The following is a 25,346-nucleotide window of genomic DNA, read 5'->3' as shown; positions in this document are numbered from 1 at the left end:
GAATTATGTTTCCTACAATTTATGTTCTATGATATTTTTTGATCAGAAGCGTAGTTCTCGAGATATATCAAGATATTTAAAAGTTCCGAAGCCGCACCAACATAATAGAGATACAGAAACACCGTGGCCCCTTTCTTTGAGATAACTCTGCACTATTGCGAGCTGGAAATGCCACTTCCAGTTTAGCTGTGCAGAACAAGAACAACAGGAAGAAGAAATATCTCGAAATATGTCCGTTAGGCCCCTTCCCTTCAGATAAATCTGCAAATATCTCGGAAACGAAGCGAGCTATGGCAAAATGTTAAGAGAACTTTTTTGTAGAGAATTAAGTTTCCTACTTTTCATGTTCTATGATATTTTTTGATCAGATGCGTAGTTCTCGAGATATATCAAGATATTTAAAAGTTCCGAAGCCGCACCAACATAATAGAGATACAGAAACACCGTGGCCCCTTTCTTTGAGATAACTCTGCACTATTGCGAGCTGTAAATGCCACTTCCAGCTTAGCTGTGCAGAAGAAGAACAACAAGAAGAAGAAATATCTCGAAATATGTCCGTCAGGCCCCTTCCCTTGAGATATATCTGCAAATATCTCGGAAACGAAGCGAGCTATGGCAAAATGTTAAGAGACCTTTTTTGTAGAGAATTATGTTTCCTACAATTTATGTTCTATCATATTTTTTGATCAGAAGCGTAGTTTTCGAGATATATCGAGATATTTAAAAGTCCCGAAGCCGCACCAACATAATAGAGATACAGAAACACCGTGGCCCCTTTCTTTGAGATAACTCTGCACTATTGCGAGCTGCAAATGCCGCTTCGAGCTTAGCTGTGCAGAAGAAGAACAACAAGAAGAAGAAATATCTCGAAATATGTCCGTCAGACCCCTTCCCTTGAGATGAATCTGCAAATATCTCGGAAACGAACCGAGCTATGGCAAAATGTTAAGAGACCTTTTTTGTAGAGAATAATGTTTCCTACAATTTACGTTCTATGATATTTTTTGATCAGAAGCGTAGTTTTCGAGATATATCGAGATATTTAAAAGTTCCGAAGCCGCACCAACATAATAGAGATACAGAAACACCGTGGCCCCTTTCTTTGAGATAACTCTGCACTATTGCGACCTGCAAATGCCACTTCCAGCTCAGCTGTGCAGAAGAAGAACAACAAGAAGAAGAAATATCTCGAAATATGTCCGTCAGGCCCCTTCCCTTGAGATAAATCTGCAAATATCTCGGAAACGAAGCGAGCTATGGCAAAATGTTAAGAGACCTTTTTTGTAGAGAATTAAGTTTCCTACTTTTTATGTTCTATGATATTTTTTGATCAGATGCGTAGTTCTCGAGATATATCAAGATATTTAAAAGTTCCGAAGCCGCACCAACATAATAGAGATACAGAAACACCGTGGCCCCTTTCTTTGAGATAACTCTGCACTATTGCGAGCTGGAAATGCCACTTCCAGTTTAGCTGTGCAGAAGAAGAACAACAAGAAGAAGAAATATCTCGAAATATGTCCGTTAGGCCCCTTCCCTTGAGATGAATCTGCAAATATCTCGGAAACGAAGCGAGCTATGGCAAAATGTTAAGAGACCTTTTTTGTAGAGAATTAAGTTTCCTACTTTTTATGTTCTATGATATTTTTTGATCAGAAGCGTAGTTTTCGAGATATATCGAGATATTTAAAAGTTCCGAAGCCGCACCAACATAATAGAGATACAGAAACACCGTGGCCCCTTTCTTTGAGATAACTCTGCACTATTGCGAGCTGCAAATGCCACTTCCAGCTTAGCTGTGCAGAAGAAGAACAACAAGAAGAAGAAATATCTCGAAATATGTCCGTCAGGCCACTTCCCTTGAGATAAATCTGCAAATATCTCGGAAACGAAGCGAGCTATGGCAAAATGTTAAGAGACCTTTTTTGTAGAGAATTAAGTTTCCTACTTTTTATGTTCGATGATATTTTTTGATCAGATGCGTAGTTCTCGAGATATATCAAGATATTTAAAAGTTCCGAAGCTGCACCAACATAATAGAGGTACAGAAACACCGTGGCCTCTTTCTTTGAGATAACTCTGCACTATTGCGAGCTGCAAATGCCGCTTCGAGCTTAGCTGTGCAGAAGAAGAACAACAAGAAGAAGAAATATCTCGAAATATGTCCGTCAGACCCCTTCCCTCGAGATGAATCTGCAAATATCTCGGAAATGAAGCGAGCTATGGCAAAATGTTAAGAGACGTTTTTTATAGAGAATTATGTTTCCCACAATTTATGTTCTATGATATTTTTTGATCAGAAGCGTGGTTTTCGAGATATATCGAGATATTTAAAAGTTCCGAAGCCGCACCAACATAATAGGGATACAGAAACACCGTGGCCCCTTTCTTTGAGATAACTCTGCACTATTGCGAGCTGTAAATGCCACTTCCAGCTTAGCTGTGCAGAAGAAGAATAACAAGAAGAAGAAATATCTCGAAATATGTCCGTCAGGCCCCTTCCCTTGAGATATATCTGCAAATATCTCGGAAACGAAGCGAGCTATGGCAAAATGTTAAGAGACCTTTTTTGTAGAGAATTATGTTTCCTACAATTTAGGTTCTATGATATTTTTTGATCAGAAGCGTAGTTTTCGAGATGTATCGAGATATTTAAAAGTTCCGAAGCCGCACCAACATAATAGAGATACAGAAACACAGTGGCCCCTTTCTTTGAGATAACTCTGCACTAGTGCGAGCCGCAAATGCCACTTCCAGCATAGCTGTGCAGAAGAAGAACAACAAGAAGAAGAAATATCTCCAAATATGTCCGTCAGGCCCCTTCCCTTGAGATAAATCTGCAAATATCTCGGAAACGAAGCGAGCTATGGCAAAATGTTAAGAGACCTTTTTTGTAGAGAATTAAGTTTCCTACTTTTTATGTTCTATGATATTTTTTGATCAGATGCGTAGTTCTCGAGATATATCAAGATATTTAAAAGTTCCGAAGCCGCACCAACATAATAGAGATACAGAAACACCGTGGCCCCTTTCTTTGAGATAACTCTGCACTATTGCGAGCTGCAAATGCCACTTCCAGCTTAGCTGTGCAGAGGAAGAACAACAAGAAGAAGAAGTATCTCGAAATATGTCCGTCAGGCCCGTTCCTTTGAGCTGAATCTGCAAATATCTCGGAAACGAAGCGAGCTATGGCAAAATGTTAAGATACGTTTTTTGTAGAGAATTATGTTTCCTACAATTTATGTTCTATGATATTTTTTGATCAGAAGCGTAGTTTTCGAGATATATCGAGATATTTAAAAGTTCCGAAGCCGCACCAACATAATAGAGATACAGAAACACCGTGGCCCCTTTCTTTGAGATAACTCTGCACTAGTGCGAGCCGCAAATGCCACTTCCAGCTTAGCTGTGCAGAAGAAGAACAACAAGAAGAAGAAATATCTCGAAATATGTCCGTCAGGCCCCTTCCCTTGAGATAAATCTGCAAATATCTCGGAAACGAAGCGAGCTATGGCAAAATGTTAAGAGACCTTTTTTGTAGAGAATTATGTTTCCTACAATTTATGTTCTATGATATTTTTTGATCAGAAGCGTAGTTTTCGAGATATATCGAGATATTTAAAAGTTCCGAAGCCGCACCAACATAATAGAGATACAGAAACACCGTGGCCCCTTTCTTTGAGATAACTCTGCACTATTGCGACCTGCAAATGCCACTTCCAGCTCAGCTGTGCAGAAGAAGAACAACAAGAAGAAGAAATATCTCGAAATATGTCCGTCAGGCCCCTTCCCTTGAGATATATCTGCAAATATCTCGGAAACGAAGCGAGCTATGGCAAAATGTTAAGAGACCTTTTTTGTAGAAAATTAAGTTTCCTACTTTTTATGTTCTATGATATTTTTTGATCAGACGCGTAGTTCTCGAGATATATCAAGATATTTAAAAGTTCCGAACCCGCACCAACATAATAGAGATACAGAAACACCGTGGCCCCTTTCTTTGAGATAACTCTGCACTATTGCGAGCTGCAAATGCCACTTCCAGCTTAGCTGTGCAGAGGAAGAACAACAAGAAGAAGAAATATCTCGAAATATGTCCGTCAGGCCAGTTCCTTTGAGCTGAATCTGCAAATATCTCGGAAACGAAGCGAGCTATGGCAAAATGTTAAGAGACGTTTTTTATAGAGAATTATGTTTCCTACAATTTATGTTTTATGATATTTTTTGATCAGAAGCGTAGTTTTCGAGATATATCGAGATATTTAGAAGTTCCGAAGCCGCACCAACATAATAGGGATACAGAAACACCGTGGCCCCTTTCTTTGAGATAACTCTGCACTATTGCGAGCTGTAAATGCCACTTCCAGCTTAGCTGTGCAGAAGAAGAATAACAAGAAGAAGAAATATCTCGAAATATGTCCGTCAGGCCCCTTCCCTTGAGATATATCTGCAAATATCTCGAAAACGAAGCGAGCTATGGCAAAATGTTAAGAGACCTTTTTTGTAGAGAATTATGTTTCCTACAATTTAGGTTCTATGATATTTTTTTATCAGAAGCGTAGTTTTCGAGATATATCGAGATATTTAAAAGTTCCGAAGCCGCACCAACATAATAGGGATACAGAAACACCGTGGCCCCTTTCTTTGAGATAACTCTGCACTAGTGCGAGCCGCAAATGCCACTTCCAGCTTAGCTGTGCAGAAGAAGAACAACAAGAAGAAGAAATATCTCGAAATATGTCCGTCAGGCCCCTTCCCTTGAGATATATCTGCAAATATCTCGGAAACGAAGCGAGCTATGGCAAAATGTTAAGAGACCTTTTTTGTAGAGAATTATGTTTCCTACAATTTATGTTCTATGATATTTTTTGATCAGAAGCGTAGTTTTCGAGATATATCGAGATATTTAAAAGTTCCGAAGCCGCACCAACATAATAGAGATACAGAAACACCGTGGCCCCTTTCTTTGAGATAACTCTGCACTATTGCGAGCTGGAAATGCCACTTCCAGCTCAGCTGTGCAGAAGAAGAACAACAAGAAGAAGAAATATCTCGAAATATGTCCGTTAGGCCCCTTCCCTTGAGATAAATCTGCAAATATCTCGGAAACGAAGCGAGCTATGGCAAAATGTTAAGAGACCTTTTTTGTAGAGAATTAAGTTTCCTACTTTTTATGTTCTATGATATTTTTTGATCAGAAGCGTAGTTTTCGAGATATATCGAGATATTTAAAAGTTCCGAAGCCGCACCAACATAATAGAGATACAGAAACACCGTGGCCCCTTTCTTTGAGATAACTCTGCACTATTGCGAGCTGCAAATGCCACTTCCAGCTTAGCTGTGCAGAAGAAGAACAACAAGAAGAAGAAATATCTCGAAATATGTCCGTCAGGCCACTTCCCTTGAGATAAATCTGCAAATATCTCGGAAACGAAGCGAGCTATGGCAAAATGTTAAGAGACCTTTTTTGTAGAGAATTAAGTTTCCTACTTTTTATGTTCGATGATATTTTTTGATCAGATGCGTAGTTCTCGAGATATATCAAGATATTTAAAAGTTCCGAAGCTGCACCAACATAATAGAGGTACAGAAACACCGTGGCCTCTTTCTTTGAGATAACTCTGCACTATTGCGAGCTGCAAATGCCGCTTCGAGCTTAGCTGTGCAGAAGAAGAACAACAAGAAGAAGAAATATCTCGAAATATGTCCGTCAGACCCCTTCCCTCGAGATGAATCTGCAAATATCTCGGAAATGAAGCGAGCTATGGCAAAATGTTAAGAGACGTTTTTTATAGAGAATTATGTTTCCTACAATTTATGTTTTATGATATTTTTTGATCAGAAGCGTAGTTTTCGAGATATATCGAGATATTTAAAAGTTCCGAAGCCGCACCAACATAATAGGGATACAGAAACACCGTGGCCCCTTTCTTTGAGATAACTCTGCACTATTGCGAGCTGTAAATGCCACTTCCAGCTTAGCTGTGCAGAAGAAGAATAACAAGAAGAAGAAATATCTCGAAATATGTCCGTCAGGCCCCTTCCCTTGAGATATATCTGCAAATATCTCGGAAACGAAGCGAGCTATGGCAAAATGTTAAGAGACCTTTTTTGTAGAGAATTATGTTTCCTACAATTTAGGTTCTATGATATTTTTTGATCAGAAGCGTAGTTTTCGAGATATATCGAGATATTTAAAAGTTCCGAAGCCGCACCAACATAATAGGGATACAGAAACACCGTGGCCGCTTTCTTTGAGATAACTCTGCACTAGTGCGAGCCGCAAATGCCACTTCCAGCTTAGCTGTGCAGAAGAAGAACAACAAGAAGAAGAAATATCTCGAAATATGTCCGTCAGGCCCCTTCCCTTGAGATATATCTGCAAATATCTCGGAAACGAAGCGAGCTATGGCAAAATGTTAAGAGACCTTTTTTGTAGAGAATTATGTTTCCTACAATTTATGTTCTATGATATTTTTTGATCAGAAGCGTAGTTTTCGAGATATATCGAGATATTTAAAAGTTCCGAAGCCGCACCAACATAATAGAGATACAGAAACACCGTGGCCCCTTTCTTTGAGATAACTCTGCACTAGTGCGACCTGCAAATGCCACTTCCAGGTCAGCTGTGCAGAAGAAGAACAACAAGAAGAAGAAATATCTCGAAATATGTCCGTCAGGCCCCTTCCCTTGAGATAAATCTGCAAATATCTCGGAAACGAAGCGAGCTATGGCAAAATGTTAAGATACGTTTTTTGTAGAGAATTATGTTTCCTACAATTTATGTTCTATGATATTTTTTGATCAGAAGCGTAGTTTTCGAGATATATCGAGATATTTAAAAGTTCCGAAGCCGCACCAACATAATAGAGATACAGAAACACCGTGGCCCCTTTCTTTGAGATAACTCTGCACTATTGCGAGCTGCAAATGCCACTTCCAGCTTAGCTGTGCAGAGGAAGAACAACAAGAAGAAGAAATATCTCGAAATATGTCCGTCAGGCCAGTTCCTTTGAGCTGAATCTGCAAATATCTCGGAAACGAAGCGAGCTATGGCAAAATGTTAAGAGACGTTTTTTATAGAGAATTATGTTTCCTACAATTTATGTTTTATGATATTTTTTGATCAGAAGCGTAGTTTTCGAGATATATCGAGATATTTAAAAGTTCCGAAGCCGCACCAACATAATAGGGATACAGAAACACCGTGGCCCCTTTCTTTGAGATAACTCTGCACTATTGCGAGCTGTAAATGCCACTTCCAGCTTAGCTGTGCAGAAGAAGAATAACAAGAAGAAGAAATATCTCGAAATATGTCCGTCAGGCCCCTTCCCTTGAGATATATCTGCAAATATCTCGAAAACGAAGCGAGCTATGGCAAAATGTTAAGAGACCTTTTTTGTAGAGAATTATGTTTCCTACAATTTAGGTTCTATGATATTTTTTGATCAGAAGCGTAGTTTTCGAGATATATCGAGATATTTAAAAGTTCCGAAGCCGCACCAACATAATAGGGATACAGAAACACCGTGGCCCCTTTCTTTGAGATAACTCTGCACTAGTGCGAGCCGCAAATGCCACTTCCAGCTTAGCTGTGCAGAAGAAGAACAACAAGAAGAAGAAATATCTCGAAATATGTCCGTCAGGCCCCTTCCCTTGAGATAAATCTGCAAATATCTCGGAAACGAAGCGAGCTATGGCAAAATGTTAAGAGACCTTTTTTGTAGAGAATTAAGTTTCCTACTTTTTATGTTCTATGATATTTTTTGATCAGATGCGTAGTTCTCGAGATATATCAAGATATTTAAAAGTTCCGAAGCCGCACCAACATAATAGAGATACAGAAACACCGTGGCCCCTTTCTTTGAGATAACTCTGCACTATTGCGAGCTGCAAATGCCACTTCCAGCTTAGCTGTGCAGAGGAAGAACAACAAGAAGAAGAAGTATCTCGAAATATGTCCGTCAGGCCCGTTCCTTTGAGCTGAATCTGCAAATATCTCGGAAACGAAGCGAGCTATGGCAAAATGTTAAGATACGTTTTTTGTAGAGAATTATGTTTCCTACAATTTATGTTCTATGATATTTTTTGATCAGAAGCGTAGTTTTCGAGATATATCGAGATATTTAAAAGTTCCGAAGCCGCACCAACATAATAGAGATACAGAAACACCGTGGCCCCTTTCTTTGAGATAACTCTGCACTAGTGCGAGCCGCAAATGCCACTTCCAGCTTAGCTGTGCAGAAGAAGAACAACAAGAAGAAGAAATATCTCGAAATATGTCCGTCAGGCCCCTTCCCTTGAGATAAATCTGCAAATATCTCGGAAACGAAGCGAGCTATGGCAAAATGTTAAGAGACCTTTTTTGTAGAGAATTATGTTTCCTACAATTTATGTTCTATGATATTTTTTGATCAGAAGCGTAGTTTTCGAGATATATCGAGATATTTAAAAGTTCCGAAGCCGCACCAACATAATAGAGATACAGAAACACCGTGGCCCCTTTCTTTGAGATAACTCTGCACTATTGCGACCTGCAAATGCCACTTCCAGCTCAGCTGTGCAGAAGAAGAACAACAAGAAGAAGAAATATCTCGAAATATGTCCGTCAGGCCCCTTCCCTTGAGATATATCTGCAAATATCTCGGAAACGAAGCGAGCTATGGCAAAATGTTAAGAGACCTTTTTTGTAGAGAATTAAGTTTCCTACTTTTTATGTTCTATGATATTTTTTGATCAGACGCGTAGTTCTCGAGATATATCAAGATATTTAAAAGTTCCGAACCCGCACCAACATAATAGAGATACAGAAACACCGTGGCCCCTTTCTTTGAGATAACTCTGCACTATTGCGAGCTGCAAATGCCACTTCCAGCTTAGCTGTGCAGAGGAAGAACAACAAGAAGAAGAAATATCTCGAAATATGTCCGTCAGGCCAGTTCCTTTGAGCTGAATCTGCAAATATCTCGGAAACGAAGCGAGCTATGGCAAAATGTTAAGAGACGTTTTTTATAGAGAATTATGTTTCCTACAATTTATGTTTTATGATATTTTTTGATCAGAAGCGTAGTTTTCGAGATATATCGAGATATTTAAAAGTTCCGAAGCCGCACCAACATAATAGGGATACAGAAACACCGTGGCCCCTTTCTTTGAGATAACTCTGCACTATTGCGAGCTGTAAATGCCACTTCCAGCTTAGCTGTGCAGAAGAAGAATAACAAGAAGAAGAAATATCTCGAAATATGTCCGTCAGGCCCCTTCCCTTGAGATATATCTGCAAATATCTCGAAAACGAAGCGAGCTATGGCAAAATGTTAAGAGACCTTTTTTGTAGAGAATTATGTTTCCTACAATTTAGGTTCTATGATATTTTTTGATCAGAAGCGTAGTTTTCGAGATATATCGAGATATTTAAAAGTTCCGAAGCCGCACCAACATAATAGGGATACAGAAACACCGTGGCCCCTTTCTTTGAGATAACTCTGCACTAGTGCGAGCCGCAAATGCCACTTCCAGCTTAGCTGTGCAGAAGAAGAACAACAAGAAGAAGAAATATCTCGAAATATGTCCGTCAGGCCCCTTCCCTTGAGATAAATCTGCAAATATCTCGGAAACGAAGCGAGCTATGGCAAAATGTTAAGAGACCTTTTTTGTAGAGAATTAAGTTTCCTACTTTTTATGTTCTATGATATTTTTTGATCAGATGCGTAGTTCTCGAGATATATCAAGATATTTAAAAGTTCCGAAGCCGCACCAACATAATAGAGATACAGAAACACCGTGGCCCCTTTCTTTGAGATAACTCTGCACTATTGCGAGCTGCAAATGCCACTTCCAGCTTAGCTGTGCAGAGGAAGAACAACAAGAAGAAGAAGTATCTCGAAATATGTCCGTCAGGCCCGTTCCTTTGAGCTGAATCTGCAAATATCTCGGAAACGAAGCGAGCTATGGCAAAATGTTAAGATACGTTTTTTGTAGAGAATTATGTTTCCTACAATTTATGTTCTATGATATTTTTTGATCAGAAGCGTAGTTTTCGAGATATATCGAGATATTTAAAAGTTCCGAAGCCGCACCAACATAATAGAGATACAGAAACACCGTGGCCCCTTTCTTTGAGATAACTCTGCACTAGTGCGAGCCGCAAATGCCACTTCCAGCTTAGCTGTGCAGAAGAAGAACAACAAGAAGAAGAAATATCTCGAAATATGTCCGTCAGGCCCCTTCCCTTGAGATATATCTGCAAATATCTCGGAAACGAAGCGAGCTATGGCAAAATGTTAAGAGACCTTTTTTGTAGAGAATTAAGTTTCCTACTTTTTATGTTCTATGATATTTTTTGATCAGACGCGTAGTTCTCGAGATATATCAAGATATTTAAAAGTTCCGAACCCGCACCAACATAATAGAGATACAGAAACACCGTGGCCCCTTTCTTTGAGATAACTCTGCACTATTGCGAGCTGCAAATGCCACTTCCAGCTTAGCTGTGCAGAGGAAGAACAACAAGAAGAAGAAATATCTCGAAATATGTCCGTCAGGCCAGTTCCTTTGAGCTGAATCTGCAAATATCTCGGAAACGAAGCGAGCTATGGCAAAATGTTAAGAGACGTTTTTTATAGAGAATTATGTTTCCTACAATTTATGTTTTATGATATTTTTTGATCAGAAGCGTAGTTTTCGAGATATATCGAGATATTTAAAAGTTCCGAAGCCGCACCAACATAATAGGGATACAGAAACACCGTGGCCCCTTTCTTTGAGATAACTCTGCACTATTGCGAGCTGTAAATGCCACTTCCAGCTTAGCTGTGCAGAAGAAGAATAACAAGAAGAAGAAATATCTCGAAATATGTCCGTCAGGCCCCTTCCCTTGAGATATATCTGCAAATATCTCGAAAACGAAGCGAGCTATGGCAAAATGTTAAGAGACCTTTTTTGTAGAGAATTATGTTTCCTACAATTTAGGTTCTATGATATTTTTTGATCAGAAGCGTAGTTTTCGAGATATATCGAGATATTTAAAAGTTCCGAAGCCGCACCAACATAATAGGGATACAGAAACACCGTGGCCCCTTTCTTTGAGATAACTCTGCACTAGTGCGAGCCGCAAATGCCACTTCCAGCTTAGCTGTGCAGAAGAAGAACAACAAGAAGAAGAAATATCTCGAAATATGTCCGTCAGGCCCCTTCCCTTGAGATAAATCTGCAAATATCTCGGAAACGAAGCGAGCTATGGCAAAATGTTAAGAGACCTTTTTTGTAGAGAATTAAGTTTCCTACTTTTTATGTTCTATGATATTTTTTGATCAGATGCGTAGTTCTCGAGATATATCAAGATATTTAAAAGTTCCGAAGCCGCACCAACATAATAGAGATACAGAAACACCGTGGCCCCTTTCTTTGAGATAACTCTGCACTATTGCGAGCTGCAAATGCCACTTCCAGCTTAGCTGTGCAGAGGAAGAACAACAAGAAGAAGAAGTATCTCGAAATATGTCCGTCAGGCCCGTTCCTTTGAGCTGAATCTGCAAATATCTCGGAAACGAAGCGAGCTATGGCAAAATGTTAAGATACGTTTTTTGTAGAGAATTATGTTTCCTACAATTTATGTTCTATGATATTTTTTGATCAGAAGCGTAGTTTTCGAGATATATCGAGATATTTAAAAGTTCCGAAGCCGCACCAACATAATAGAGATACAGAAACACCGTGGCCCCTTTCTTTGAGATAACTCTGCACTAGTGCGAGCCGCAAATGCCACTTCCAGCTTAGCTGTGCAGAAGAAGAACAACAAGAAGAAGAAATATCTCGAAATATGTCCGTCAGGCCCCTTCCCTTGAGATAAATCTGCAAATATCTCGGAAACGAAGCGAGCTATGGCAAAATGTTAAGAGACCTTTTTTGTAGAGAATTATGTTTCCTACAATTTATGTTCTATGATATTTTTTGATCAGAAGCGTAGTTTTCGAGATATATCGAGATATTTAAAAGTTCCGAAGCCGCACCAACATAATAGAGATACAGAAACACCGTGGCCCCTTTCTTTGAGATAACTCTGCACTATTGCGACCTGCAAATGCCACTTCCAGCTCAGCTGTGCAGAAGAAGAACAACAAGAAGAAGAAATATCTCGAAATATGTCCGTCAGGCCCCTTCCCTTGAGATATATCTGCAAATATCTCGGAAACGAAGCGAGCTATGGCAAAATGTTAAGAGACCTTTTTTGTAGAGAATTAAGTTTCCTACTTTTTATGTTCTATGATATTTTTTGATCAGACGCGTAGTTCTCGAGATATATCAAGATATTTAAAAGTTCCGAACCCGCACCAACATAATAGAGATACAGAAACACCGTGGCCCCTTTCTTTGAGATAACTCTGCACTATTGCGAGCTGCAAATGCCACTTCCAGCTTAGCTGTGCAGAGGAAGAACAACAAGAAGAAGAAATATCTCGAAATATGTCCGTCAGGCCAGTTCCTTTGAGCTGAATCTGCAAATATCTCGGAAACGAAGCGAGCTATGGCAAAATGTTAAGAGACGTTTTTTATAGAGAATTATGTTTCCTACAATTTATGTTTTATGATATTTTTTGATCAGAAGCGTAGTTTTCGAGATATATCGAGATATTTAAAAGTTCCGAAGCCGCACCAACATAATAGGGATACAGAAACACCGTGGCCCCTTTCTTTGAGATAACTCTGCACTATTGCGAGCTGTAAATGCCACTTCCAGCTTAGCTGTGCAGAAGAAGAACAACAAGAAGAAGAAATATCTCGAAATATGTCCGTCAGGCCCCTTCCCTTGAGATATATCTGCAAATATCTCGGAAACGAAGCGAGCTATGGCAAAATGTTAAGAGATCTTTTTTGTAGAGAATTATGTTTCCTACAATTTATGTTCTATGATATTTTTTGATCAGAAGCGTAGTTTTCGAGATATATCGAGATATTTAAAAGTTCCGAAGCCGCACCAACATAATAGAGATACAGAAACACCGTGGCCCCTTTCTTTGAGATAACTCTGCACTAGTGCGACCTGCAAATGCCACTTCCAGCTCAGCTGTGCAGAAGAAGAACAACAAGAAGAAGAATTATCTCGAAATATGTCCGTCAGGCCCCTTCCCTTGAGATAAATCTGCAAATATCTCGGAAACGAAGCGAGCTATGGCAAAATGTTAAGAGACCTTTTTTGTAGAGAATTAAGTTTCCTACTTTTTATGTTCTATGATATTTTTTGATCAGATGCGTAGTTCTCGAGATATATCAAGATATTTAAAAGTTCCGAAGCCGCACCAACATAATAGAGATACAGAAACACCGTGGCCCCTTTCTTTGAGATAACTCTGCACTATTGCGAGCTGCAAATGCCACTTCCAGCTTAGCTGTGCAGAGGAAGAACAACAAGAAGAAGAAGTATCTCGAAATATGTCCGTCAGGCCCGTTCCTTTGAGCTGAATCTGCAAATATCTCGGAAACGAAGCGAGCTATGGCAAAATGTTAAGATACGTTTTTTGTAGAGAATTATGTTTCCTACAATTTATGTTCTATGATATTTTTTGATCAGAAGCGTAGTTTTCGAGATATATCGAGATATTTAAAAGTTCCGAAGCCGCACCAACATAATAGAGATACAGAAACACCGTGGCCCCTTTCTTTGAGATAACTGTGCACTAGTGCGAGCCGCAAATGCCACTTCCAGCTTAGCTGTGCAGAAGAAGAACAACAAGAAGAAGAAATATCTCGAAATATGTCCGTCAGGCCCCTTCCCTTGAGATAAATCTGCAAATATCTCGGAAACGAAGCGAGCTATGGCAAAATGTTAAGAGACCTTTTTTGTAGAGAATTAAGTTTCCTACTTTTTATGTTCTATGATATTTTTTGATCAGATGCGTAGTTCTCGAGATATATCAAGATATTTAAAAGTTCCGAAGCCGCACCAACATAATAGAGATACAGAAACACCGTGGCCCCTTTCTTTGAGATAACTCTGCACTATTGCGAGCTGGAAATGCCACTTCCAGTTTAGCTGTGCAGAAGAAGAACAACAAGAAGAAGAAATATCTCGAAATATGTCCGTCAGGCCCCTTCCCTTGAGATATATCTGCAAATATCTCGGAAACGAAGCGAGCTATGGCAAAATGTTAAGAGACCTTTTTTGTAGAGAATTATGTTTCCTACAATTTATGTTCTATGATGTTTTTTGATCAGAAGCGTAGTTTTCGAGATATATCGAGATATTTAAAAGTTCCGAAGCCGCACCAACATAATAGAGATACAGAAACACCGTGGCCCCTTTCTTTGAGATAACTCTGCACTATTGCGACCTGCAAATGCCACTTCCAGCTCAGCTGTGCAGAAGAAGAACAACAAGAAGAAGAAATATCTCGAAATATGTCCGTCAGGCCCCTTCCCTTGAGATAAATCTGCAAATATCTCGGAAACGAAGCGAGCTATGGCAAAATGTTAAGAGACCTTTTTTGTAGAGAATTAAGTTTCCTACTTTCTATGTTCTATGATATTTTTTGATCAGATGCGTAGTTCTCGAGATATATCAAGATATTTAAAAGTTCCGAAGCCGCACCAACATAATAGAGATACAGAAACACCGTGGCCCCTTTCTATGAGATAACTCTGCACTATTGCGAGCTGGAAATGCCACTTCCAGTTTAGCTGTGCAGAAGAAGAACAACAAGAAGAAGAAATATCTCGAAATATGTCCGTTAGGCCCCTTCCCTTCAGATAAATCTGCAAATATCTCGGAAACGAAGCGAGCTATGGCAAAATGTTAAGAGAACTTTTTTGTAGAGAATTAAGTTTCCTACTTTTCATGTTCTATGATATTTTTTTATCAGATGCGTAGTTCTCGGGATATATCAAGATATTTAAAAGTTCCGAAGCCGCACCAACATAATAGAGATACAGAAACACCGTGGCCCCTTTCTTTGAGATAACTCTGCACTATTGCGAGCTGGAAATGCCACTTCCAGTTTAGCTGTGCAGAAGAAGAACAACAAGAAGAAGAAATATCTCGAAATATGTCCGTCAGGCCCCTTCCCTTGAGATATATCTGCAAATATCTCGGAAACGAAGCGAGCTATGGCAAAATGTTAAGAGACCTTTTTTGTAGAGAATTATGTTTCCTACAATTTATGTTCTATGATATTTTTTGATCAGAAGCGTAGTTTTCGAGATATATCGAGATATTTAAAAGTTCCGAAGCCGCACCAACATAATAGAGATACAGAAACACCGTGGCCCCTTTCTTTGAGATAACTCTGCACTATTGCGAGCTGGAAATGCCACTTCCAGTTTAGCTGTGCAGAAGAAGAACAACAAGAGGAAGAAATATCTCGAAATATGTCCGTTAGGCCCCTTCCCTTGAGATAAATCTGCAAATATCTCGGAAACGAAGCGAGCTATGGCAAAATGTTAAGAGACCTTTTTTGTAGAGAATTAAGTTTCCTACTTTTCATGTTCTATGATATTTTTTTATCAGATGCGTAGTTCTCGAGATATATCAAGATATTTAAAAGTTCCGAAGCCGCACCAACATAATAGAGATACAGAAACACCGTGGCCCCTTTCTTTGAGATAACTCTGCACTATTGCGAGCTGGAAATGCCACTTCCAGTTTAGCTGTGCAGAAGAAGAACAACAAGAAGAAGAAATATCTCGAAATATGTCCGTCAGGCCCCTTCCCTTGAGATATATCTGCAAATATCTCGGAAACGAAGCGAGCTATGGCAAAATGTTAAGAGACCTTTTTTGTAGAGAATTGTGTTTCCTACAATTTATGTTCTATGATATTTTTTGATCAGAAGCGTAGTTTTCGAGATATATCGAGATATTTAAAAGTTCCGAAGCCGCACCAACATAATAGAGATACAGAAACACCGTGGCCCCTTTCTTTGATATAACTCTGCACTATTGCGACCTGCAAATGCCACTTCCAGCTCAGCTGTGCAGAAGAAGAACAACAAGAAGAAGAAATATCTCGAAATATGTCCGTCAGGCCCCTTCCCTTGAGATAAATCTGCAAATATCTCGGAAACGAAGCGAGCTATGGCAAAATGTTAAGAGACCTTTTTTGTAGAGAATTAAGTTTCCTACTTTTTATGTAGTATGATATTTTTTGATCAGATGCGTAGTTCTCGAGATATATCAAGATATTTAAAAGTTCCGAAGCCGCACCAACATAATAGAGATACAGAAACACCGTGGCCCCTTTCTTTGGGATAACTCTGCACTATTGCGAGCTGCAGATGACACTTCCAGCTTAGCTGTGCAGAAGAAGAACAACAAGAAGAAGAAATATCTCGAAATATGTCCGTCAGGCCACTTCCCTTGAGATAAATCTGCAAATATCTCGGAAACGAAGCGAGCTATGGCAAAATGTTAAGAGACCTTTTTTGTAGAGAATTAAGTTTCCTACTTTTTATGTTCGATGATATTTTTTGATCAGATGCGTAGTTCTCGAGATATATCAAGATATTTAAAAGTTCCGAAGCTGCACCAACATAATAGAGGTACAGAAACACCGTGGCCTCTTTCTTTGAGATAACTCTGCACTATTGCGAGCTGCAAATGCCGCTTCGAGCTTAGCTGTGCAGAAGAAGAACAACAAGAAGAAGAAATATCTCGAAATATGTCCGTCAGACCCCTTCCCTTGAGATGAATCTGCAAATATCTCGGAAATGAAGCGAGCTATGGCAAAATGTTAAGAGACGTTTTTTATAGAGAATTATGTTTCCTACAATTCATGTTCTATGATATTTTTTGATCAGAAGCGTGGTTTTCGAGATATATCGAGATATTTAAAAGTTCCGAAGCCGCACCAACATAATAGGGATACAGAAACACCGTGGCCCCTTTCTTTGAGATAACTCTGCACTAGTGCGAGCCGCAAATGCCACTTCCAGCATAGCTGTGCAGAAGAAGAACAACAAGAAGAAGAAATATCTCGAAATATGTCCGTCAGGCCCCTTCCCTTGAGATATATCTGCAAATATCTCGGAAACGAAGCGAGCTATGGCAAAATGTTAAGAGACGTTTTTTGTAGAGAATTAAGTTTCCTACTTTTTATGTTCTATGATATTTTTTGATCAGATGCGTAGTTCTCGAGATATATCAAGATATTTAAAAGTTCCGAACCCGCACCAACATAATAGAGATACAGAAACACCGTGGCCCCTTTCTTTGAGATAACTCTGCACTATTGCGAGCTGCAAATGCCACTTCCAGCTTAGCTGTGCAGAGGAAGAACAACAAGAAGAAGAAATATCTCGAAATATGTCCGTCAGGCCAGTTCCTTTGAGCTGAATCTGCAAATATCTCGGAAACGAAGCGAGCTATGGCAAAATGTTAAGAGACGTTTTTTATAGAGAATTATGTTTCCTACAATTTATGTTTTATGATATTTTTTGATCAGAAGCGTAGTTTTCGAGATATATCGAGATATTTAAAAGTTCCGAAGCCGCACCAACATAATAGGGATACAGAAACACCGTGGCCCCTTTCTTTGAGATAACTCTGCACTATTGCGAGCTGTAAATGCCACTTCCAGCTTAGCTGTGCAGAAGAAGAATAACAAGAAGAAGAAATATCTCGAAATATGTCCGTCAGGCCCCTTCCCTTGAGATATATCTGCAAATATCTCGGAAACGAAGCGAGCTATGGCAAAATGTTAAGAGACCTTTTTTGTAGAGAATGAAGTTCCCTACTTTTTATGTTCTATGATATTTTTTGATCAGATGCGTAGTTCTCGAGATATATCAAGATATTTAAAAGTTCCGAACCCGCACCAACATAATAGAGATACAGAAACACCGTGGCCCCTTTCTTTGAGATAACTCTGCACTATTGCGAGCTGCAAATGCCACTTCCAGCTTAGCTGTGCAGAGGAAGAACAACAAGAAGAAGAAATATCTCGAAATATGTCCGTCAGGCCAGTTCCTTTGAGCTGAATCTGCAAATATCTCGGAAACGAAGCGAGCTATGGCAAAATGTTAAGAGACGTTTTTTATAGAGAATTATGTTTCCTACAATTTATGTTTTATGATATTTTTTGATCAGAAGCGTAGTTTTCGAGATATATCGAGATATTTAAAAGTTCCGAAGCCGCACCAACATAATAGGGATACAGAAAGACCGTGGCCCCTTTCTTTGAGATAACTCTGCACTATTGCGAGCTGTAAATGCCACTTCCAGCTTAGCTGTGCAGAAGAAGAATAACAAGAAGAAGAAATATCTCGAAATATGTCCGTCAGGCCCCTTCCCTTGAGATATATCTGCAAATATCTCGGAAACGAAGCGAGCTATGGCAAAATGTTAAGAGACCTTTTTTGTAGAGAATTATGTTTCCTACAATTTAGGTTCTATGATATTTTTTGATCAGAAGCGTAGTTTTCGAGATATATCGAGATATTTAAAAGTTCCGAAGCCGCACCAACATAATAGGGATACAGAAACACCGTGGCCCCTTTCTTTGAGATAACTCTGCACTAGTGCGAGCCGCAAATGCCACTTCCAGCTTAGCTGTGCAGAAGAAGAACAACAAGAAGAAGAAATATCTCGAAATATGTCCGTCAGGCCCCTTCCCTTGAGATATATCTGCAAATATCTCGGAAACGAAGCGAGCTATGGCAAAATGTTAAGAGACCTTTTTTGTAGAGACTTATGTTTCCTACAATTTATGTTCTATGATATTTTTTGATCAGAAGCGTAGTTTTCGAGATATATCGAGATATTTAAAAGTTCCGAAGCCGCACCAACATAATAGAGATACAGAAACACCGTGGCCCCTTTCTTTGAGATAACTCTGCACTATTGCGACCTGCAAATGCCACTTCCAGCTCAGCTGTGCAGAAGAAGAACAACAAGAAGAAGAAATATCTCGAAATATGTCCGTCAGGCCCCTTCCCTTGAGATAAATCTGCAAATATCTCGGAAACGAAGCGAGCTATGGCAAAATGTTAAGAGACCTTTTTTGTAGAGAATTAAGTTTCCTACTTTTTATGTAGTATGATATTTTTTGATCAGATGCGTAGTTCTCGAGATATATCAAGATATTTAAAAGTTCCGAAGCCGCACAAACATAATAGAGATACAGAAACACCGTGGCCCCTTTCTTTGAGATAACTCTGCACTATTGCGAGCTGGAAATGCCACTTCCAGTTTAGCTGTGCAGAAGAAGAACAACAAGAAGAAGAAATATCTCGAAATATGTCCGTTAGGCCCCTTCCCTTCAGATAAATCTGCAAATATCTCGGAAACGAAGCGAGCTATGGCAAAATGTTAAGAGAACTTTTTTGTAGAGAATTAAGTTTCCTACTTTTCATGTTCTATGATATTTTTTTATCAGATGCGTAGTTCTCGAGATATATCAAGATATTTAAAAGTTCCGAAGCCGCACCAACATAATAGAGATACAGAAACACCGTGGCCCCTTTCTTTGAGATAACTCTGCACTATTGCGAGCTGGAAATGCCACTTCCAGTTTAGCTGTGCAGAAGAAGAACAACAAGAAGAAGAAATATCTCGAAATATGTCCGTCAGGCCCCTTCCCTTGAGATAAATCTGCAAATATCTCGGAAACGAAGCGAGCTATGGCAAAATGTTAAGATACGTTTTTTGTAGAGAATTATGTTTCCTACAATTTATGTTCTATGATATTTTTTGATCAGAAGCGTAGTTTTCGAGATATATCGAGATATTTAAAAGTTCCGAAGCCGCACCAACATAATAGAGATACAGAAACACCGTGGCCCCTTTCTTTGAGATAACTCTGCACTATTGCGAGCTGCAAATGCCACTTCCAGCTTAGCTGTGCAGAGGAAGAACAACAAGAAGAAGAAATATCTCGAAATATGTCCGTCAGGCCAGTTCCTTTGAGCTGAATCTGCAAATATCTCGGAAACGAAGCGAGCTATGGCAAAATGTTAAGAGACGTTTTTTATAGAGAATTATGTTTCCTACAATTTATGTTTTATGATATTTTTTGATCAGAAGCGTAGTTTTCGAGATATATCGAGATATTTAAAAGTTCCGAAGCCGCACCAACATAATAGGGATACAGAAACACCGTGGCCCCTTTCTTTGAGATAACTCTGCACTATTGCGAGCTGTAAATGCCACTTCCAGCTTAGCTGTGCAGAAGAAGAATAACAAGAAGAAGAAATATCTCGAAATATGTCCGTCAGGCCCCTTCCCTTGAGATATATCTGCAAATATCTCGAAAACGAAGCGAGCTATGGCAAAATGTTAAGAGACCTTTTTTGTAGAGAATTATGTTTCCTACAATTTAGGTTCTATGATATTTTTTGATCAGAAGCGTAGTTTTCGAGATATATCGAGATATTTAAAAGTTCCGAAGCCGCACCAACATAATAGGGATACAGAAACACCGTGGCCCCTTTCTTTGAGATAACTCTGCACTAGTGCGAGCCGCAAATGCCACTTCCAGCTTAGCTGTGCAGAAGAAGAACAACAAGAAGAAGAAATATCTCGAAATATGTCCGTCAGGCCCCTTCCCTTGAGATAAATCTGCAAATATCTCGGAAACGAAGCGAGCTATGGCAAAATGTTAAGAGACCTTTTTTGTAGAGAATTAAGTTTCCTACTTTTTATGTTCTATGATATTTTTTGATCAGATGCGTAGTTCTCGAGATATATCAAGATATTTAAAAGTTCCGAAGCCGCACCAACATAATAGAGATACAGAAACACCGTGGCCCCTTTCTTTGAGATAACTCTGCACTATTGCGAGCTGCAAATGCCACTTCCAGCTTAGCTGTGCAGAGGAAGAACAACAAGAAGAAGAAGTATCTCGAAATATGTCCGTCAGGCCCGTTCCTTTGAGCTGAATCTGCAAATATCTCGGAAACGAAGCGAGCTATGGCAAAATGTTAAGATACGTTTTTTGTAGAGAATTATGTTTCCTACAATTTATGTTCTATGATATTTTTTGATCAGAAGCGTAGTTTTCGAGATATATCGAGATATTTAAAAGTTCCGAAGCCGCACCAACATAATAGAGATACAGAAACACCGTGGCCCCTTTCTTTGAGATAACTCTGCACTAGTGCGAGCCGCAAATGCCACTTCCAGCTTAGCTGTGCAGAAGAAGAACAACAAGAAGAAGAAATATCTCGAAATATGTCCGTCAGGCCCCTTCCCTTGAGATAAATCTGCAAATATCTCGGAAACGAAGCGAGCTATGGCAAAATGTTAAGAGACCTTTTTTGTAGAGAATTATGTTTCCTACAATTTATGTTCTATGATATTTTTTGATCAGAAGCGTAGTTTTCGAGATATATCGAGATATTTAAAAGTTCCGAAGCCGCACCAACATAATAGAGATACAGAAACACCGTGGCCCCTTTCTTTGAGATAACTCTGCACTATTGCGACCTGCAAATGCCACTTCCAGCTCAGCTGTGCAGAAGAAGAACAACAAGAAGAAGAAATATCTCGAAATATGTCCGTCAGGCCCCTTCCCTTGAGATATATCTGCAAATATCTCGGAAACGAAGCGAGCTATGGCAAAATGTTAAGAGACCTTTTTTGTAGAGAATTAAGTTTCCTACTTTTTATGTTCTATGATATTTTTTGATCAGACGCGTAGTTCTCGAGATATATCAAGATATTTAAAAGTTCCGAACCCGCACCAACATAATAGAGATACAGAAACACCGTGGCCCCTTTCTTTGAGATAACTCTGCACTATTGCGAGCTGCAAATGCCACTTCCAGCTTAGCTGTGCAGAGGAAGAACAACAAGAAGAAGAAATATCTCGAAATATGTCCGTCAGGCCAGTTCCTTTGAGCTGAATCTGCAAATATCTCGGAAACGAAGCGAGCTATGGCAAAATGTTAAGAGACGTTTTTTATAGAGAATTATGTTTCCTACAATTTATGTTTTATGATATTTTTTGATCAGAAGCGTAGTTTTCGAGATATATCGAGATATTTAAAAGTTCCGAAGCCGCACCAACATAATAGGGATACAGAAACACCGTGGCCCCTTTCTTTGAGATAACTCTGCACTATTGCGAGCTGCAAATGCCACTTCCAGCTTAGCTGTGCAGAGGAAGAACAACAAGAAGAAGAAATATCTCGAAATATGTCCGTCAGGCCAGTTCCTTTGAGCTGAATCTGCAAATATCTCGGAAACGAAGCGAGCTATGGCAAAATGTTAAGAGACGTTTTTTATAGAGAATTATGTTTCCTACAATTTATGTTTTATGATATTTTTTGATCAGAAGCGTAGTTTTCGAGATATATCGAGATATTTAAAAGTTCCGAAGCCGCACCAACATAATAGGGATACAGAAACACCGTGGCCCCTTTCTTTGAGATAACTCTGCACTATTGCGAGCTGTAAATGCCACTTCCAGCTTAGCTGTGCAGAAGAAGAATAACAAGAAGAAGAAATATCTCGAAATATGTCCGTCAGGCCCCTTCCCTTGAGATATATCTGCAAATATCTCGAAAACGAAGCGAGCTATGGCAAAATGTTAAGAGACCTTTTTTGTAGAGAATTATGTTTCCTACAATTTAGGTTCTATGATATTTTTTGATCAGAAGCGTAGTTTTCGAGATATATCGAGATATTTAAAAGTTCCGAAGCCGCACCAACATAATAGGGATACAGAAACACCGTGGCCCCTTTCTTTGAGATAACTCTGCACTAGTGCGAGCCGCAAATGCCACTTCCAGCTTAGCTGTGCAGAAGAAGAACAACAAGAAGAAGAAATATCTCGAAATATGTCCGTCAGGCCCCTTCCCTTGAGATAAATCTGCAAATATCTCGGAAACGAAGCGAGCTATGGCAAAATGTTAAGAGACCTTTTTTGTAGAGAATTAAGTTTCCTACTTTTTATGTTCTATGATATTTTTTGATCAGATGCGTAGTTCTCGAGATATATCAAGATATTTAAAAGTTCCGAAGCCGCACCAACATAATAGAGATACAGAAACACCGTGGCCCCTTTCTTTGAGATAACTCTGCACTATTGCGAGCTGCAAATGCCACTTCCAGCTTAGCTGTGCAGAGGAAGAACAACAAGAAGAAGAAGTATCTCGAAATATGTCCGTCAGGCCCGTTCCTTTGAGCTGAATCTGCAAATATCTCGGAAACGAAGCGAGCTATGGCAAAATGTTAAGATACGTTTTTTGTAGAGAATTATGTTTCCTACAATTTATGTTCTATGATATTTTTTGATCAGAAGCGTAGTTTTCGAGATATATCGAGATATTTAAAAGTTCCGAAGCCGCACCAACATAATAGAGATACAGAAACACCGTGGCCCCTTTCTTTGAGATAACTCTGCACTAGTGCGAGCCGCAAATGCCACTTCCAGCTTAGCTGTGCAGAAGAAGAACAACAAGAAGAAGAAATATCTCGAAATATGTCCGTCAGGCCCCTTCCCTTGAGATAAATCTGCAAATATCTCGGAAACGAAGCGAGCTATGGCAAAATGTTAAGAGACCTTTTTTGTAGAGAATTATGTTTCCTACAATTTATGTTCTATGATATTTTTTGATCAGAAGCGTAGTTTTCGAGATATATCGAGATATTTAAAAGTTCCGAAGCCGCACCAACATAATAGAGATACAGAAACACCGTGGCCCCTTTCTTTGAGATAACTCTGCACTATTGCGACCTGCAAATGCCACTTCCAGCTCAGCTGTGCAGAAGAAGAACAACAAGAAGAAGAAATATCTCGAAATATGTCCGTCAGGCCCCTTCCCTTGAGATATATCTGCAAATATCTCGGAAACGAAGCGAGCTATGGCAAAATGTTAAGAGACCTTTTTTGTAGAGAATTAAGTTTCCTACTTTTTATGTTCTATGATATTTTTTGATCAGACGCGTAGTTCTCGAGATATATCAAGATATTTAAAAGTTCCGAACCCGCACCAACATAATAGAGATACAGAAACACCGTGGCCCCTTTCTTTGAGATAACTCTGCACTATTGCGAGCTGCAAATGCCACTTCCAGCTTAGCTGTGCAGAGGAAGAACAACAAGAAGAAGAAATATCTCGAAATATGTCCGTCAGGCCAGTTCCTTTGAGCTGAATCTGCAAATATCTCGGAAACGAAGCGAGCTATGGCAAAATGTTAAGAGACGTTTTTTATAGAGAATTATGTTTCCTACAATTTATGTTTTATGATATTTTTTGATCAGAAGCGTAGTTTTCGAGATATATCGAGATATTTAAAAGTTCCGAAGCCGCACCAACATAATAGGGATACAGAAACACCGTGGCCCCTTTCTTTGAGATAACTCTGCACTATTGCGAGCTGTAAATGCCACTTCCAGCTTAGCTGTGCAGAAGAAGAATAACAAGAAGAAGAAATATCTCGAAATATGTCCGTCAGGCCCCTTCCCTTGAGATATATCTGCAAATATCTCGAAAACGAAGCGAGCTATGGCAAAATGTTAAGAGACCTTTTTTGTAGAGAATTATGTTTCCTACAATTTAGGTTCTATGATATTTTTTGATCAGAAGCGTAGTTTTCGAGATATATCGAGATATTTAAAAGTTCCGAAGCCGCACCAACATAATAGGGATACAGAAACACCGTGGCCCCTTTCTTTGAGATAACTCTGCACTAGTGCGAGCCGCAAATGCCACTTCCAGCTTAGCTGTGCAGAAGAAGAACAACAAGAAGAAGAAATATCTCGAAATATGTCCGTCAGGCCCCTTCCCTTGAGATAAATCTGCAAATATCTCGGAAACGAAGCGAGCTATGGCAAAATGTTAAGAGACCTTTTTTGTAGAGAATTATGTTTCCTACAATTTATGTTCTATGATATTTTTTGATCAGAAGCGTAGTTTTCGAGATATATCGAGATATTTAAAAGTTCCGAAGCCGCACCAACATAATAGAGATACAGAAACACCGTGGCCCCTTTCTTTGAGATAACTCTGCACTATTGCGACCTGCAAATGCCACTTCCAGCTCAGCTGTGCAGAAGAAGAACAACAAGAAGAAGAAATATCTCGAAATATGTCCGTCAGGCCCCTTCCCTTGAGATATATCTGCAAATATCTCGGAAACGAAGCGAGCTATGGCAAAATGTTAAGAGACCTTTTTTGTAGAGAATTAAGTTTCCTACTTTTTATGTTCTATGATATTTTTTGATCAGACGCGTAGTTCTCGAGATATATCAAGATATTTAAAAGTTCCGAACCCGCACCAACATAATAGAGATACAGAAACACCGTGGCCCCTTTCTTTGAGATAACTCTGCACTATTGCGAGCTGCAAATGCCACTTCCAGCTTAGCTGTGCAGAGGAAGAACAACAAGAAGAAGAAATATCTCGAAATA

This window comes from Osmia lignaria, unplaced genomic scaffold, assembly GCF_051020975.1.
Source record: "Osmia lignaria lignaria isolate PbOS001 unplaced genomic scaffold, iyOsmLign1 scaffold0030, whole genome shotgun sequence".
NCBI classification, from domain to species: Eukaryota; Metazoa; Arthropoda; class Insecta; order Hymenoptera; family Megachilidae; genus Osmia; species Osmia lignaria.
Note: the sequence above shows the minus strand (reverse complement) of the source record.